At 40.2% G+C, this 14,436-nt stretch overlaps 1 protein-coding gene across 40 annotated transcripts in view; it reads right to left on the reverse strand.

Annotated features, from left to right (window-relative positions):
- LOC116440251 (collagen alpha-1(III) chain-like) overlaps positions 1-14,436 on the reverse strand; it is a 295,630-nt gene that overhangs the window by 185,955 nt on the left and 95,239 nt on the right. For 28 of the 40 annotated variants that reach the window (XR_004238482.1, XR_004238493.1, XR_004238492.1 and 25 more), the window contains 2 exons: positions 7,175-7,236; positions 563-698 (listed from right to left, as the gene is read on the reverse strand). The exons of 3 other annotated variants lie outside the window; for them this stretch is intronic. The gene's annotated coding sequence lies outside the window, so the exon portion shown is untranslated. 9 more of the 40 variants (XR_004238504.1, XR_004238501.1, XR_004238500.1 and 6 more) reach the window with 5 other exon arrangements.

The raw sequence follows: 14,436 nt of genomic DNA on the forward strand, positions 1-14,436 counted from the left end.
AATTCCAGTTGTTTAAAACAGTGCTTCAGATGAAGCTAAATGTGAACACAGGCTAAATGGTCTCAGTGTCCTTATAGTCTTCTAAGGAAAAACTGAAGCCTACTGAAAACAGCCTTGTTCTAGAAGAATTTTCCCAACCTTGAGTATTTTTCTATTTATCTTTAATGTATCACAGACATATGAAAAATATACCACACACCAATCTGGACTGAATGATGATTTCATCCAATTAAATGTATTATTTTAAACTTAGGAAAATAATGACCAAGAGAAATACACAAGCAATAGAAACACCTCTAAAATTCTATGTCTTCATAATTAATAAAACATAAAACCACACAGTTTGCTGTAACTTCACCTTGAAACAGTTGAGCATTATCTCCACATGCTCAGAGGCATGCTTTCTACAACCAGTGGAACTAGAAAGGAGAGAAAGCCAGAGGTGAAAGGCAGAGCTGGCACACGGGTATTATTCTTTTCTTGCTTTTTTGTGCAACTGAATGGGTCCATAGCCTGAGTTTGTCACATTCACTCCTTTCCATCTCACTCATAAGCAGAATACCTCAAAAAGCTCCTCTTCCACTTTTGAGACTGCAAGGATGGATAAATCAAAATTTTCATTCTTCAGTAGATGTCCTTCCCCCCGGTAGCTTGTCTGAAAGAAGTTTCAGCTTGGCACACTGGGAAGTAGTTCATTGCTAAGAAAGAAAAAGGTCTTATTGAGCTGCTATGCCATAAGAGAAGGTAAGGAAAAAAATAACCTGCAGGATGAGTTCAGGACAATGTCACTCAAATACAAATAATGGACAGAAGATTTAATGGCCTTTGGGGTACCATTACGGCTGAAACTTGTGATCCAATGAAGCATTTATTTGCCACTGACTGTAATGGGACTATGATTTAATTGTTTTTGCGTTCTCCCGAAGTGTGGAAGACTCAATTTTTGAAACTTCAGGCACAATTCTGGAAAGAATGAGTGAAAGAAACTAGTCAAAAATCAGAAAATGTAAACAGTAATTACAAAATGAGTATTTTCTTTAACGGGATTTTTGAACAGAGAAATAGCCATGTAGATAAAAGTTAATCAGACTATTTTTTGTTAAGTCTAAAATGTTTTGCAGAGAAGCATTCATTTCACTGACATTTTAAAGAGGGTCCATGCCAATTTCAAAAGGAAAACAAGGAAGAGAAAAAGGAATCAAAATGCTTCCTTTCTCAATTTGAAAACTGACATTTTGATTCAAACATTTTCACCTAACAGAATTATAAGGCTGTGACTTTGTGCCAATTTGGAACAAAAATAGATATATAACCTTCAAAAAATCATCATAAAATCAATCTCTTTCCTTTGACCTGCTCTCTAATTCACTGGAATTATATCATATAGCTTAGAAGATGCCAAGAAATGTCCAAAACCAAAGACATTATGGAAGTAGGCAAAAAATAAGGTAATTTTTTTTAATGTGACCTCACTGATTTTGAAAAAACCTTGGCTTGATGGCCTCTTTAAATTGCTTTTTTCCTCTATATGTGAAGCTGTAAATCCCTTCTTGCTACTAGATGTTTTTGAATCTCTAGTGATCTCAGATCCAACTGCCTCACTTTTTATTAGCAAAAAGAAAAAAGAGTTGTTATTTGCCATACCACCAAAATTTGAGAATATAACTGCTGTTGGATGGGCTTTAACTGGAAGCTCACTTCTGCTTTCAAAAATATGCATTAATGGCAGGATGGGCACAGAGGACGCAAATCCCTCTTCCTGGCAGCCTGAATGTGTGATGTTGGCAGGTAGGAAATCAATGCTTCTTTGGAAACCAATAATACAAAAGATGGGCCAGAGTTTTTCTCAGTGGCTCTACACTACGAAACCTCCTCTTAGGAACTCCCAGAGTCCATTTCCAGAGCCAGGTCTTTACTCTGCACTGCTGTTCTACCCCTGCCTGGATGGGTAGAAATCCAGTGGAGGCAACATCTGGCACAACTTGAAAAGGTGAGGCGGAAACAAGCTAATTAGGAGCCTGTCACTAGAGGGCAATGCAGCTCTACAGCTGTCCCATTCCTGTCATCCCGTGTGTCCAGCCTGCGTTCTCCAGGAGCACTGGGCAGCCCCTCGCCCGCCAGCAGCCTGGGCCAGGGCGCAGCAGCACTGACTGCGGACATGGTGCCTGGGCCTTCGCACATCCTGGGGCTCTGCTCTGTGAGGAAATGAGAACAACCTCACTCTAAGTCTAGAGGAAGACACTGCTTAAACAGAATCCATTTGATTAGGTGGAGGGATGTGGGATTTTGCAAAACGTGTAATGCTTGGTGTGTAATTGGCAGGCCATTAACTGGGGCAGGGGACATCTGCAGGTAACGGGACCTCCTGGCAAGGTGATATGGTAGGAGACAACAACAGAAGAGAGGCAAGAGCTTGAGGGAAAATTGAGTCTTCATATGAGCAAGCAAGAATCCCATTTAAGATCCAAAATCACACCAGTTGTTAGGCATCCGAAACAGCATCTATTCACAAGCAGTTCTGTGCAGAGAAAGAGAGAGAGCAAACAACCAAGTTTTCAATGGGCAGAGTCCAAAGGATATGTCAGATTTTGAACTCAGTATTGAGGTGCAATAGGCTTGGTGCCACTGTTACATTACAGGAGTTTGGTCTGAGATTCTCACTACTTAAAGAAGATGCTTATTTTCACAGAAATGTAAAAATTTCTCTTTTTAATGCAGATTAAAATTCTCTACCCAGTTATAAATCAAAAATTAACAACTTTATCTAGGTCAGGGCATTGAAGCTACATTAAAGTTTTATCCTCATTCACTAAATTTTAATTTTAATGTGGCACATCTGACAAGTCTTGTGGGACTACTTAGAATCCATTGACATCCTTCTGTCACTAGTATCATTTTGTCTCTGCAACGGTGTCACAGTCGATGGCTGTGCAGGCATTCACATGCATGTCCCACATATGTCAGCTAAAGCTCACACACCACAGAAATAAACAGCTTTACCTCTAGAAACACAGATTTCTATGTAATCACTTAAAGGTGAAGCTATAAATCATTTTTTTATCCCTTCCAGCCTTTTTAAAGTTACTGGAACTGGTTGCCTGTAAATTAAAACTCCACAACAACTCTACGGTTTAATTTGCAAACAATATTTAATTACAGGAATGGCTATGAGAAGAAAAAAAAATTTGCATATGTCTGTCATCATTTTTATGACTATTTGTGGCAGAAATGTTGATGCACAATTTGACAAAACTGTCTGTGGATCTGGAAGACATCTGATTCTGGAGTAGAAACAGTACCACATGATTTCTCTAGTCAATCAGTCCAGAATTATGGCAGAAATTTAGTGTTTCAACTATTGTGGCCTTTAGTGTTTGAGCAATTACCAGGCTTAAATACAGGCCTCTCACAGAATAATAGCTATGACACAGTCATGGAATGTCAAAGTACATTCACAGATCATTCCTTGGAAAAATTCAGTGCCAGTGTTTCTAGAATACAAATGGTGATATGCATATCTATAAGGTAGATGCAAATGGATTCATATCAACTTCTTGGAAATTAATTTGCCCCAGGAAAAAATCCCCAAACTTTTCTTCTCTTTGTATTCCCAAGGAGCTGCCAAGGCTTGTCATCAGACCTGCTGTTGGCACGGCTATGACTCAATAGAGGAAATACCCTGTCAGTCTGGGCAGCTGCTAATCCTGGCCTTGTGTGCAAGTGTATGGAGAGGGGAAAGATGTAGGACAGAAAGAGACATTCCTAACACATGCAAAATGGTAACACATGGCAGAATTACAAAGAGATTTTCTTTTCAATTGCAGTTGTGTCCCACAGCACATTCCCACTGCTGCTGTCTTGCTTACAGGTTCCCCCTGACACACTCAGGGGAAACACCACTTGTCTTGTGTTTCAAAAGATGGAAGGTGTTGCACTAGGTCTGAACTCACCAAAGTACTACATCACCCTGCATTTCTCATCACAGTCCTGAAATGTTTTGCTACTGGAAAGCTTTTAAATCTACTTCTTCCTTCTGTGACTCTGTACATAGACCAACTTTTGGGCACTAGAGGCTTCTAACAAACATGGGGCTGGGATGAAGGAAAGGAAGGACAAAACACATCCAATAATATATGTTGTATCTAATTAACGTAAATTGGCAGTGCTCTCACCACATCTTTGACTTTCAACTCAGCATGCACTCCATTCTGTCCCAACCTGTTCACATCACTACACAGCAACCTTTTAACCTGAATTTATGGACAATGTTAAACGTTTTGCCTGTCTCACAGTCACTTGAAGCTTCCTGCACTGTTTCCTCACTTCTCTCCTTCAGAATCACTGCTTAGTATGGGGAAATTATGCTTCACTTACTTTCTTCTGTAAGAATAAAAATGTGAAGATAAAACTCCAAGAGTGCCAAGAAATGTTTCTGCCCATTAGAAATACTGGCCTGGTTCTAGCTAGTCCAGCCTGGTCTTCAGGTGGGAAGACTAAATAATGTACCTCACAGCAATAAGGCACTGGTAACTTTTCTTCAGAGAAAAATATTTTATTTACATGTGCTTGGTATTGATAATTGACCTTCTAGTTCAAAGCTGAAGTGCTACTCCTGAACCCAGCTACAACTAAGTCCCGAGTATTTGTTCTTTTTGACATGTTAGGATTACATTTATTGAACTTCAGCTTTGTTTTTAATTGAATGCTGATGCACGATCTTACCACTTATTAGCCTTTTTTCTCTTTCTTGTTGCAGACCCTTAAGCGTTCCAAGCACCATTCCTCCTTAAAAATAAAGCTCCTACTTGTTTGCTTTTTCATTTCCTTAGCCAGACTTCAGATTGCATTTTCCTGAACACCACAGCTATTTAACCAGGAGAAGGACTAAAGGACAGATTCCTTCTGACATTCTCAGCATGCTGCTGTGAAGGCTTCTGGCTTCAAGGGCCCATAATAATGGAAGATGAAAGCTTTTTAACAGTTCACCTTCTTGAGTAAATTACCAACATACAAAGTTCAAAATAGGTTCAAAATTCATATTCCCCTCCTCAGAAACTGACACCAATGAAAGCAAAATGTATCATGACCACCACACATTTTTGCATTTACATACAGCAGAGAAAAAAATTACTTTTTTCCAAAGGAGAAAAAAAGAAGTAAATAAAAAGGCCATTTTATAGGGCCTAATTTCAAGGATATTTCAGGATCCATCCTCCATTATTTGTGCCTGGATTAATATCTTCAGGCACATAAATCAGCCAATTCTTCAACTTGGCTTCCTTAAATTACTTTATACATAATTCAAGATGGAACTAAATTCTTTTCTTCTTACTTGCACCCTCCCTCTTTACACCTGCAGTCAGTCATACTACTACGTTTTGACAGATAGAGTGGCTCAGTGGCTTTTAAACCCTCTGATAGTAGCAAATGGAGAAACATTTTTTAAGCACGGCCATTCCTGTGGCTGTGGGCAGGGGGGAATTCTAATTTCCATCAGTAAAACTTGTGAGCTGCAAGGAGTACACTGAGCATTGGTACCACAGAGTCCCTGAAGCCATGGAACCATCCAAAGCGCTCAGAACAGCTCAGGCACTTTGTTCCACTGACCCACATTCACCACCAGGCCCTGCCCATTCAAATAAGCTGTTTATAGTCCCCTAAGTCCCTCTATCAGTTGATGCTTGTCACTGGTTAGCATTCTCAAATACCAAGGATATTTCCTAATTGCAAATAGGTAAGGACCTCAGATGTTACAGCAAGGGAGCAGTTTGATTAATGTTGACCAATATATGCAAAAAAGTGAAGAAAAGAGTCACCACTTTCTTTTAGACATCAAATACGGCACTTTGCACCAAGGAAAATCCCCCACTGAGTTTGTAATTGCCTGGTAGAGGACAAGTAAAAAAGGAACTCAAAGAGTTTAAAACTTCACTGATCTGTCATAATATTAACCATTTTCCAACTTTTACATGGCCCTGAATAGAAGATAGAGCTAAAAGCAAAAATAAAATGTAAAAATTCCCCAAACTCCTTCATCTTCACATGAAGATGGATTTTTGCAATGAATGAATAACCTCTTTCACTTTTAATTTAGGCCTACCCATCAACATGGCTGTTATTATTCACAGCAGCAAAGTGATGCCACACTACAGCAGAAATAATAGCTGCATCTCTGGGTTCTGTTTTCCCCAAGAATTCACAATGTTATTTAAATAAGTCTAGTATGCCATAGGTACAGCAGACAAGGCTGCTTTTAATGAAGGGCTATTTTTATTTCTGTCCCAACTTTATATAACATGACTGGAATTTGCTTGTGGAAGAAAGGATCATTAACAGCATGCCATCTCTCCCCTGCATGCAAGGACTCATGACACCCTTGGACATTTTCAGTAGTCATGTTGACATCTGTATTCTACCAAGAAGCACTATGTCGCTTACTAAACAGCACAGGAAAGACATTATCCTTGATGTTTCCATAATACATGATGCAGTGTTTTCCTGAGAGAAGCAAAGCAAGAAATAAATCTACTGCCAAGTAAGTCACAAACTGTGGAAAAGCCATCAGCTTCTTCATCTATGCTTGCCCAAGACCAAGCACAAAGGGATGCCACTATCTGGCTTGTGACTGGGACTCTGATCCTGCTGCTACACAGGACCATTGGGTCTTCTCTCCTGCATGGCAGGGGAGTGAATTATAGCATTGAGTAAAGCTTTCCCTGATCTAATTCCACAGCTCAGTCTTACAAAAGGACGTTAGTGAGACGCCCAGACCACGTGCTGCTATGATAAGCACTGGGTGCTCACGTCCCCAGGGCCCACCTGACCGCTCCCTACACGCTTTCCATAGGGATATTTTAATTCAGAATCCAGAGGAGGTTGCTCTGCAAAACTAGCTGAAACAATGTTGTATGTGTGCTTCCCAGGTTACTTTTTGAAAACAAATGCAAATATCTTCAGTCTTATTATTGACACATAAAATAATATAGAAAAATTAATTACAAGTGATACAAGAGGCTAAGTTATTATATAGTACTTAGAATTTCCATCCTTTTTGTGGACAGCCTCCAAGCGTATTTATATTTCTTTGGGTGAACTTCTGTAGCATATTCAGTATTTCTCCCAAAGAGATAATTTGGGATGTACCAACAAATGCAACTGTAAACATATAGCCTACCTTTCAAGACAGTTGACAGCCAGTTGTGATGGAAGATAGAGTCATCTTATTGTAATTCAGATCTGCTGAAAACCAAACAGAGAATTAAGGAATGAACTGGAAAAGCACCTTGATGTGAAGATCTCTGTTTAACCACCTCAAAAATAACTGTTTCTCTGCTTTCAGATATATTATTGGCTTACTTATTCCCAGTCTGTGGGGTTCACCTTAAAGGCGTTATTTAGAGCTGCTACATTCAGGGGTAAGTGATCACTAATCAGAGAGGAAGTAGGGAAATGTTACATAACTCAGGGAAAGGATCTCCACAGCAGGCTCTTATCCACCAACCAGAAGCAATTTTGGAACTAGCCATGACTTGCAAGGAGAGGCTAATATACAAATAAAACCCAGATGGACAGGCTTTCACTGGTACAGATGTTTTACCTTTTTACTGACTATTTGCAGAAGATACAAAATACACCAGGTCCTGAAGAAAAGGCTATCTTGAAGTGTGTAATGAGCACTGCCAGGAGGCAAGAAGTTTCTTCCAGGACCTGGTTCCCAATGCCTTAAGGCTGCAACCCACTGAATCAGTGCAGGAGAGGTTCTGCCTCCAAGTAAGCTGTAGAGGTAAAAGAAATGAAACACGCCACTTAGGAGGTAGGGCGCCTGGAAGACTCTGAAGCTTTTTGCTCCTAACTTGCTGAGAGATAACCTTGCTGAGAAACATGAAAGCCCTGTAGACTGCCTTTCATGTTTTATGCGCAGGTATTCCATATAGCCAAAATGAAGAACACATTCTGAATACCTACCAACCTCAAAAAATGCTCAAAATAGTAGACACACCCCTAAATTCTACTGAAGTTATTATAATTTTGCAGTTCAAATTTTGAACTTTATGAACTTTTATGATTGCTGAACTCAGAGTTTTATAGTGGCCCAATTAGGTATTCCATATAGAAAATATTTCAGCCTGCAGTGCTGTAAAGATGGGATCCTTTTTGAGCAATATTCTGTTTTAAAATAAAAATACATGCCCAAAAGTCCATAATATTACAAGGAACACAAGTCTAAAAATCTTCCTAAAATCAAGCATGTGTTTAAAATTATGCAACTTGTATCAGATTTAGGGCTTATAAAAATAAACTACTTATTCAACAAAAAGTAGGTTTATGTCACAGTTGGAACACAATAGACAACTTATAGTTTATTCAGAGGAACCACAAGTGATTTTTGTTTCTATCAGTATAAGTATGTTGTGCATCACTTACATGTGCGTGTAACAGCAGTTCCCAAACTTTGATCATTTTACTCATTTCTACTGCAATGCACAGCTAAGTGATTAGCTCCCCATTTCTCTGATTAAAGTAGGTAGCAAGGAAAGATGTGTGAACAGTATGTTGCTAATGAAAAAATGTGGGTGCCAAGAATGAATTGCAATAATTGTAATATTTGATATTAATAAAATGAGATAAAGAAATTAGTGACATACTTTCCCAGCTGCTCACTCAGTCACCATACTGATAGGTAAGCTGCTCAAGACTTATGTATTAGAGACTTAATACAGCTAATAATAAATTATAATGAAGTCTGAGCAAGGTATATGAAAATGACTGTGTCCACATGACACTTTGTACTGCAGGAGGAAAGGCTGAGTCAGCAGGAGGCTGGAGAGCTGTAGTAATGAAATGAAAATGAGCTTTTCAACTCAAGGAACATCAGAGAGATGGAGTTCTAACTCCCAGTGAAAGCCAGCAGGCAGAGCATATAACCCACCTGGCCCTATACAAAGTGATAAAGTAAGAAAAATGCAAGCCCTCTCCCAGCACCATGCCCGGGCTGGAACGGTGTGCAGAAAACATATTTACTGCAGCTTTGTGCCACATTATCTGCAGGGCTTCAAGTCTCTACTGCAGGGTAGGATAGTTAGCTTTCCTATTAAACATGGCAGGATACGGCTGGAAGCTGAAGCAGAAGAGATTGTGTTTAATGAAACTTCCCTGGGTCTTACACTTCAGTGGTATATTAAGACCCAAAAGCATTTTAACCGAAACCTTGGACTTTTCTGTAGAATTCAAAATACAGACCCTGTGTTCCAGTTTAGCAAATGAAGGATGCAGCAGTCTATCTCTTGTTGAGAAATACTTTTTTCCAGGTATCTGAGTACAACCCTTGGGGTGACTAATCTTCTACCTCAGTTTGAAAATCCCAGCTCCACTGGTATTTTAGCTGGGGACAGGAGTGTGCTTTTGAAGAGACTCTCCTAAGCATTCCCCGTTACTTCATTTTGCTTTTCACTGCAGGGCAATCTCAGAGCACACAGGGTGTGTTCATTTGGGATGAAACTAAACTGGGGTGCCCTGAGTGTGCTCCATTGCTCATGGGCACTCATTCAGCAGGGTGGAAGTGCATCTTTAAGAGGGTGTTAGTGTGGATGTCGGGTCTCTTGCATTCTCTGCTCACCTCTGCAGGATCATCCCCCCTGCAAATACACAACTGTGCACCATACATACAATATAATATAAATGCCAATATAAACCCCTTTGTACAGCTTCACAGGGACAAGAAATGTAAGAGTAACCAAGGGCATATAGACAGACTAGACAAGCATATTGTACCTATGAAATGCTCCTCACCATTACTGCAAGCACTAGTCTTTGCATGCTAGGCATGTAATTCTTGTCATGTTGTCTGTAGCATCATGACAGAGGTTATCATTTCTGGAGGGATGTGGGCTGAAGATGAATTAATTTCATATGTATTCAGATATTTTCATTTTCTCCCACATAGAAGAAACAAAACGAGAGGCAGATTAGAAGGAAAAACCTTTTAGTTTTAAACACTCTTTCCTAAAATTAAGTATTTTCTCTGGAACAGCATATTAGACTTCCTTAAAAGAAGACCTGAATAGTGAATAATAAATAAAATAAAAATATTTATTTCTTTAATAATGAGATGTTGGAGCACTATATAAATTTCTTTCCTTTGTTGTTGTTATTATTACTTGATTTTCCATTTCAGTGAAAAACTGTTTGATACTTGGAACCAACAAAGAGGCATGCTTCTGTTGAATAATGCTAATTCATATTCAAGCTGTGCTACCTAATTACAATGCATTTTCATGGTACCATCACAGATTACCATGGGTGATTCTTGGTCAGTTACAACTTACTTAATTAGCAGGAACTTAACTGTTACATTTTTTGACTTTTCATGGATTGAATAGGGTACGCCCTCCGGCTCTCATGATCAAACATACTCCCTCCACAAAGTATAGGATTAAAGCCATTACCTTGATCAAATCACAAGCAAGCATCTTTTTGCTTTGCTCCACAATTGTAAAAATGAAAGCAATATTCGCAAACCAAATGTATTACAGTGAATAAAAAACTGACTCACTCCTGGAAAAGCAAAACACAATGTATCTGAGGAACTTCACCCTAAAAAGCTTCATTCTTGAATAATTTTAAGAGTATTTTTAGATATTAGTGTAGGTGTTGGGGAAAAGCCCACATTGCTTTAAAGTCTGCCTTTTGTTTAAAACACCATTTCAAGAGATGATGTTATGCAATTAGAAAGAAGAAAGGAAAAGAGTCTTAAACCAAGTGGTTCAACCCAGTTATAGTAATAGAATTTCACACAGCCTGTACAAGGTTCTGTCTTAGAAAGCTTTAGAAATATTCAGGTATATAGTTTAGTAGATCATTGAGATTTATGTTCATGTTAGATGAAAATATCAATATAAATCTTTCTTTCCAAACAGGTTGAGACCAAATTATTCTCTTTACAAGTAAGTCTCAATCCATATGCCTATATGACTCTGTCTTAAATACCAAGTCCTAAAATACTGGAATCTTAAATAGATGTTTTTGCTACCTGCCTTAGATTAACTGCAGTCCTTTGTGTCATGCAGTGGGCACTGTATCAAAGAAAAAATCCATCTATGTCTAGGAAGAGGCTGAGCTGGTACTGGAAGGATACTGTCTATAAAAGAAGAATAATACAGCAAAGGAAAACCAACATTTTTTTCCACAAACCTTAGAGACAGTTTCTGAGGGAGAAAAGACTCTTTACTTTCAGTGCTGCTTGCACTCCTTACCCCTCTGCTTAAGACTGCCAAAAAATTTACACATACCAGGTCGCATCAATAGGACTTTCCACACCAATGTCTTTTTTTCTGAGGACAGCCATTAGCAGATACTGAATGGAAGTGGAAGGACAGAGAAGGCACACAACCATGTTTTGTTCTGATATTCCCTCTTCCCTTCTGGGAGTTTGGGGACCACCAAACTAGGAGGTTACACCCACAGCATGGTGCTTTACAGGTTGTCAGCCAGCTTCTTGCCATGAATCCCCTGGACTGCTTTTTAACCCAGTTACATTTTGTACACTAATAAGCTCAGGCTTCAGTTTATGGATGAATTCTTGGTGTGGTTTAAACAGCTTTCACGGGGTATCCCTTATCTCTAGACATGTGAGAAGCAGTTTAGAGAGAAAGGGGAAGAGGGACTACAGGATTGAAGAAGATCAAATCTCTGTCTCAATGGGCTTCAAATCACAGAGGCTTTCTGATGATATTGGAAAATTTGTCCACTCTTCTCTGTGTGTGCTTACCTGGACACGAATATCTGAATTATTTAAAGTCTGTGTAAAACAAGACCGTGTAAGTTGTTGCTCTGGCTTCCAGCTGGAGCCTCCATTGCAATATATGACCCCCAAAACATGACCTTTATCTCTCAAGAAGGCATGACTTTGCAAAATTTTTGCTTTTTGTACCATAGGTCTGTCAAGAAAACTAAACTAGAGATTATTGGGAAAATACACTCCACTGGGAGCTTGGGGCTACTCAGTAAATATGGCAAACAGGTTACAAGTCAGATTTACTCCAGTGGAGCCTGCCAAATGGTGTCACCAGCCATATGGAAGATTTAATGTCTTCTCATGTATCCAGCTCAGAAATCTTCACACTACACCACAGATACTCCCATCAACTTCTAAGAAGGAGGTGTTTTAGGACAGCAGAACCTTAACAATGAGAAAAATAAGGCTTTTGAATTTTACTCTTTTTTTTAAATCTGGCTGGAAAAGCTCAGTGCCTGTATTTTAGTTCCATTCCTCTGCAGCTCAGCAGAGGTAACAGAAATGACAGGGTGGCAGGCAGGCAAGTAGGCTGATCGCATTAACTCACATCCTAAATAAATAGCAAAGGCCTTTCCTTTCAACAATTTATGCACTGACAGGCCACTCCAGCAGCTAACACATCTCTACCGAAGTCCAGAGTGCCACCTCTAAAGAATACTTTACCTTTAAGGATACAACAGATCCAAAGCTCAAAATTAAAGATTAAAATATTTTAGGTAATGACAACAACATACATATTTAAACTTAGTTCCAAATGCAATAGGGTACTTATTTACCTATGAAGTCCTAAGGTCAGATCTTTTTTTTTTTTTTTTGCTAGAAATACTAGGAGTTGTGGGAAGATGTCCAAGAATTTTAATGTTAGCAGCTCACCATGTCTATTCACCTGTCAGGCGCTGCACCATATTTAGCAGCTCCTGTCACCTCCATGATGACATTTGTCATTGGATTGCCATTTTTGCCTATTCCTGAATACCCTGCAGCTGCTTCTCTGGGAGTGAGTCATCCAAAACTGTTAAATCTGAAAGCCAGTCTCAGCTTGGCTTCCAGCAAAACCAACACATATGACAAATCATCTACACTTGTGTGAAGGTGGTGGAGGTGTTCAAGGGACTTGTAGTGAAACCCTAAAGTACTGTGGGGAGGCAAAGATTCTAGCACCTGTATTAAAATGCCCTAGGGTATATTACCATGTCCTGCAGCCGTAGGGAGGAGGAGAGAAGATCCAGCAGGCAGGAACTGTGCAGCAAGATTGATTTATTTAATTATTTTACAAACTCTTTTATAGACTTTTTTCTTCATATATTTTCTTTTCGTCTAATTGGACGAGGATCAACCACGCCTTGGGGGTGATTGGCTAAAATCCTAAACCATCCATTGTCAAAATATTTTTCTACTTCACTATAAAAAAGACTTTTCAAGGCTGCAGGTGTTTCATTGTTTACAGAACTCTACTATCTCTTCTGTGAGAGAGAAAAGTCTCATGGACTTAGAAAATAGCAAGAAAATTCTTGCTAGCAGCATTTTTGTATCCACACACCTGCACACTTTGCATGGTATGGAAGCTCAATAACTCCACTGTAAGTCTCCTGGGGGCCAACCAGGAAAGTCAGTCAGCATCACGTCATGAGCTGCAATTCAATTGTGGTGAGACACCTATTCCTTAAAATAGGCTTGATGGGCAAGAAGAATCCCATGCCCTCACCCACTGCAAACTTGGTATGATCAGCACTCAAGTTATGCAGATGTCCCCATTCTCCCATACGCAGAATTCACAGAATCACAGAATATGCCAAGCTGGAAGTAACCCACAAGGATGATTGAGTCCTGATCCCTCACAGGACCACCCCAGAAATCCCACCATGTGCCAGACAGCATTGTCCAAATGCTCCTTGAAATCCTTCAGGCTTGGTGCTGTGATCAGTTCCCTGCGCAAACTGTCCCAGTACCCAGCCACCCTCTGGGTGAAGAAGCTTTTTCTAATACCCAACTTAAATCTCCCCTCACACAACTTCAGGCCATTCCCTTGGATCCTGTGCCTGCTCACAGAGAGATCAGTGTCTGCCCTTCATCTTCCCCTCACAAGGAAGTTGTAACTGCAATGAGGTCTCCCCTCAGTCTCCTCCAGGCTGAACAGACCAAGTGCCCTCAGCCACTCCTCATACGGCTTCCCCTCAAGGCCCTTCCCCATCCTCACTGCCCTCCTCTGGACACTCTCTAAGAGCTCAATGTCTTTTTTAAATTGTGGTGCCCAAAACTGCCCCCAGTATTCAAGGTGAGGCAGCCCCAATGCAGAGCAGAGCAGGACAATCCCCTCCCTGGCCCAGCTGGCGATGCTGTGCCTGATGCCCCCCAGCACCCAGCTGGGTCATGTTCAACTTTCCATCAACCAGGACCCCCAGGTCCCTTTCTGCAGTGCTGCTTTCCAGCATCTCATTCCCCAGTCTGTCCATACATCCAGGGTTGCCCCTCCCGTGTGCAGAATGGAGCACTTTCCCTTGTTGAATTTCACATGGTTGGTGATTATCCAGTCCTCTGATTTATCAAGGTCTCTCTGCAGGGCCTTCCTGCCTTCCAGGGAGTCAACACCTTCACCCAGTTTTGCACAGTTGCTCAGTGTCCCTTCTGGTCCTGTGTCCAAG

The sequence above is a fragment of the Corvus moneduloides genome, chromosome 2 (assembly GCF_009650955.1).
Source record: "Corvus moneduloides isolate bCorMon1 chromosome 2, bCorMon1.pri, whole genome shotgun sequence".
Lineage (NCBI taxonomy): Eukaryota > Metazoa > Chordata > Aves > Passeriformes > Corvidae > Corvus > Corvus moneduloides.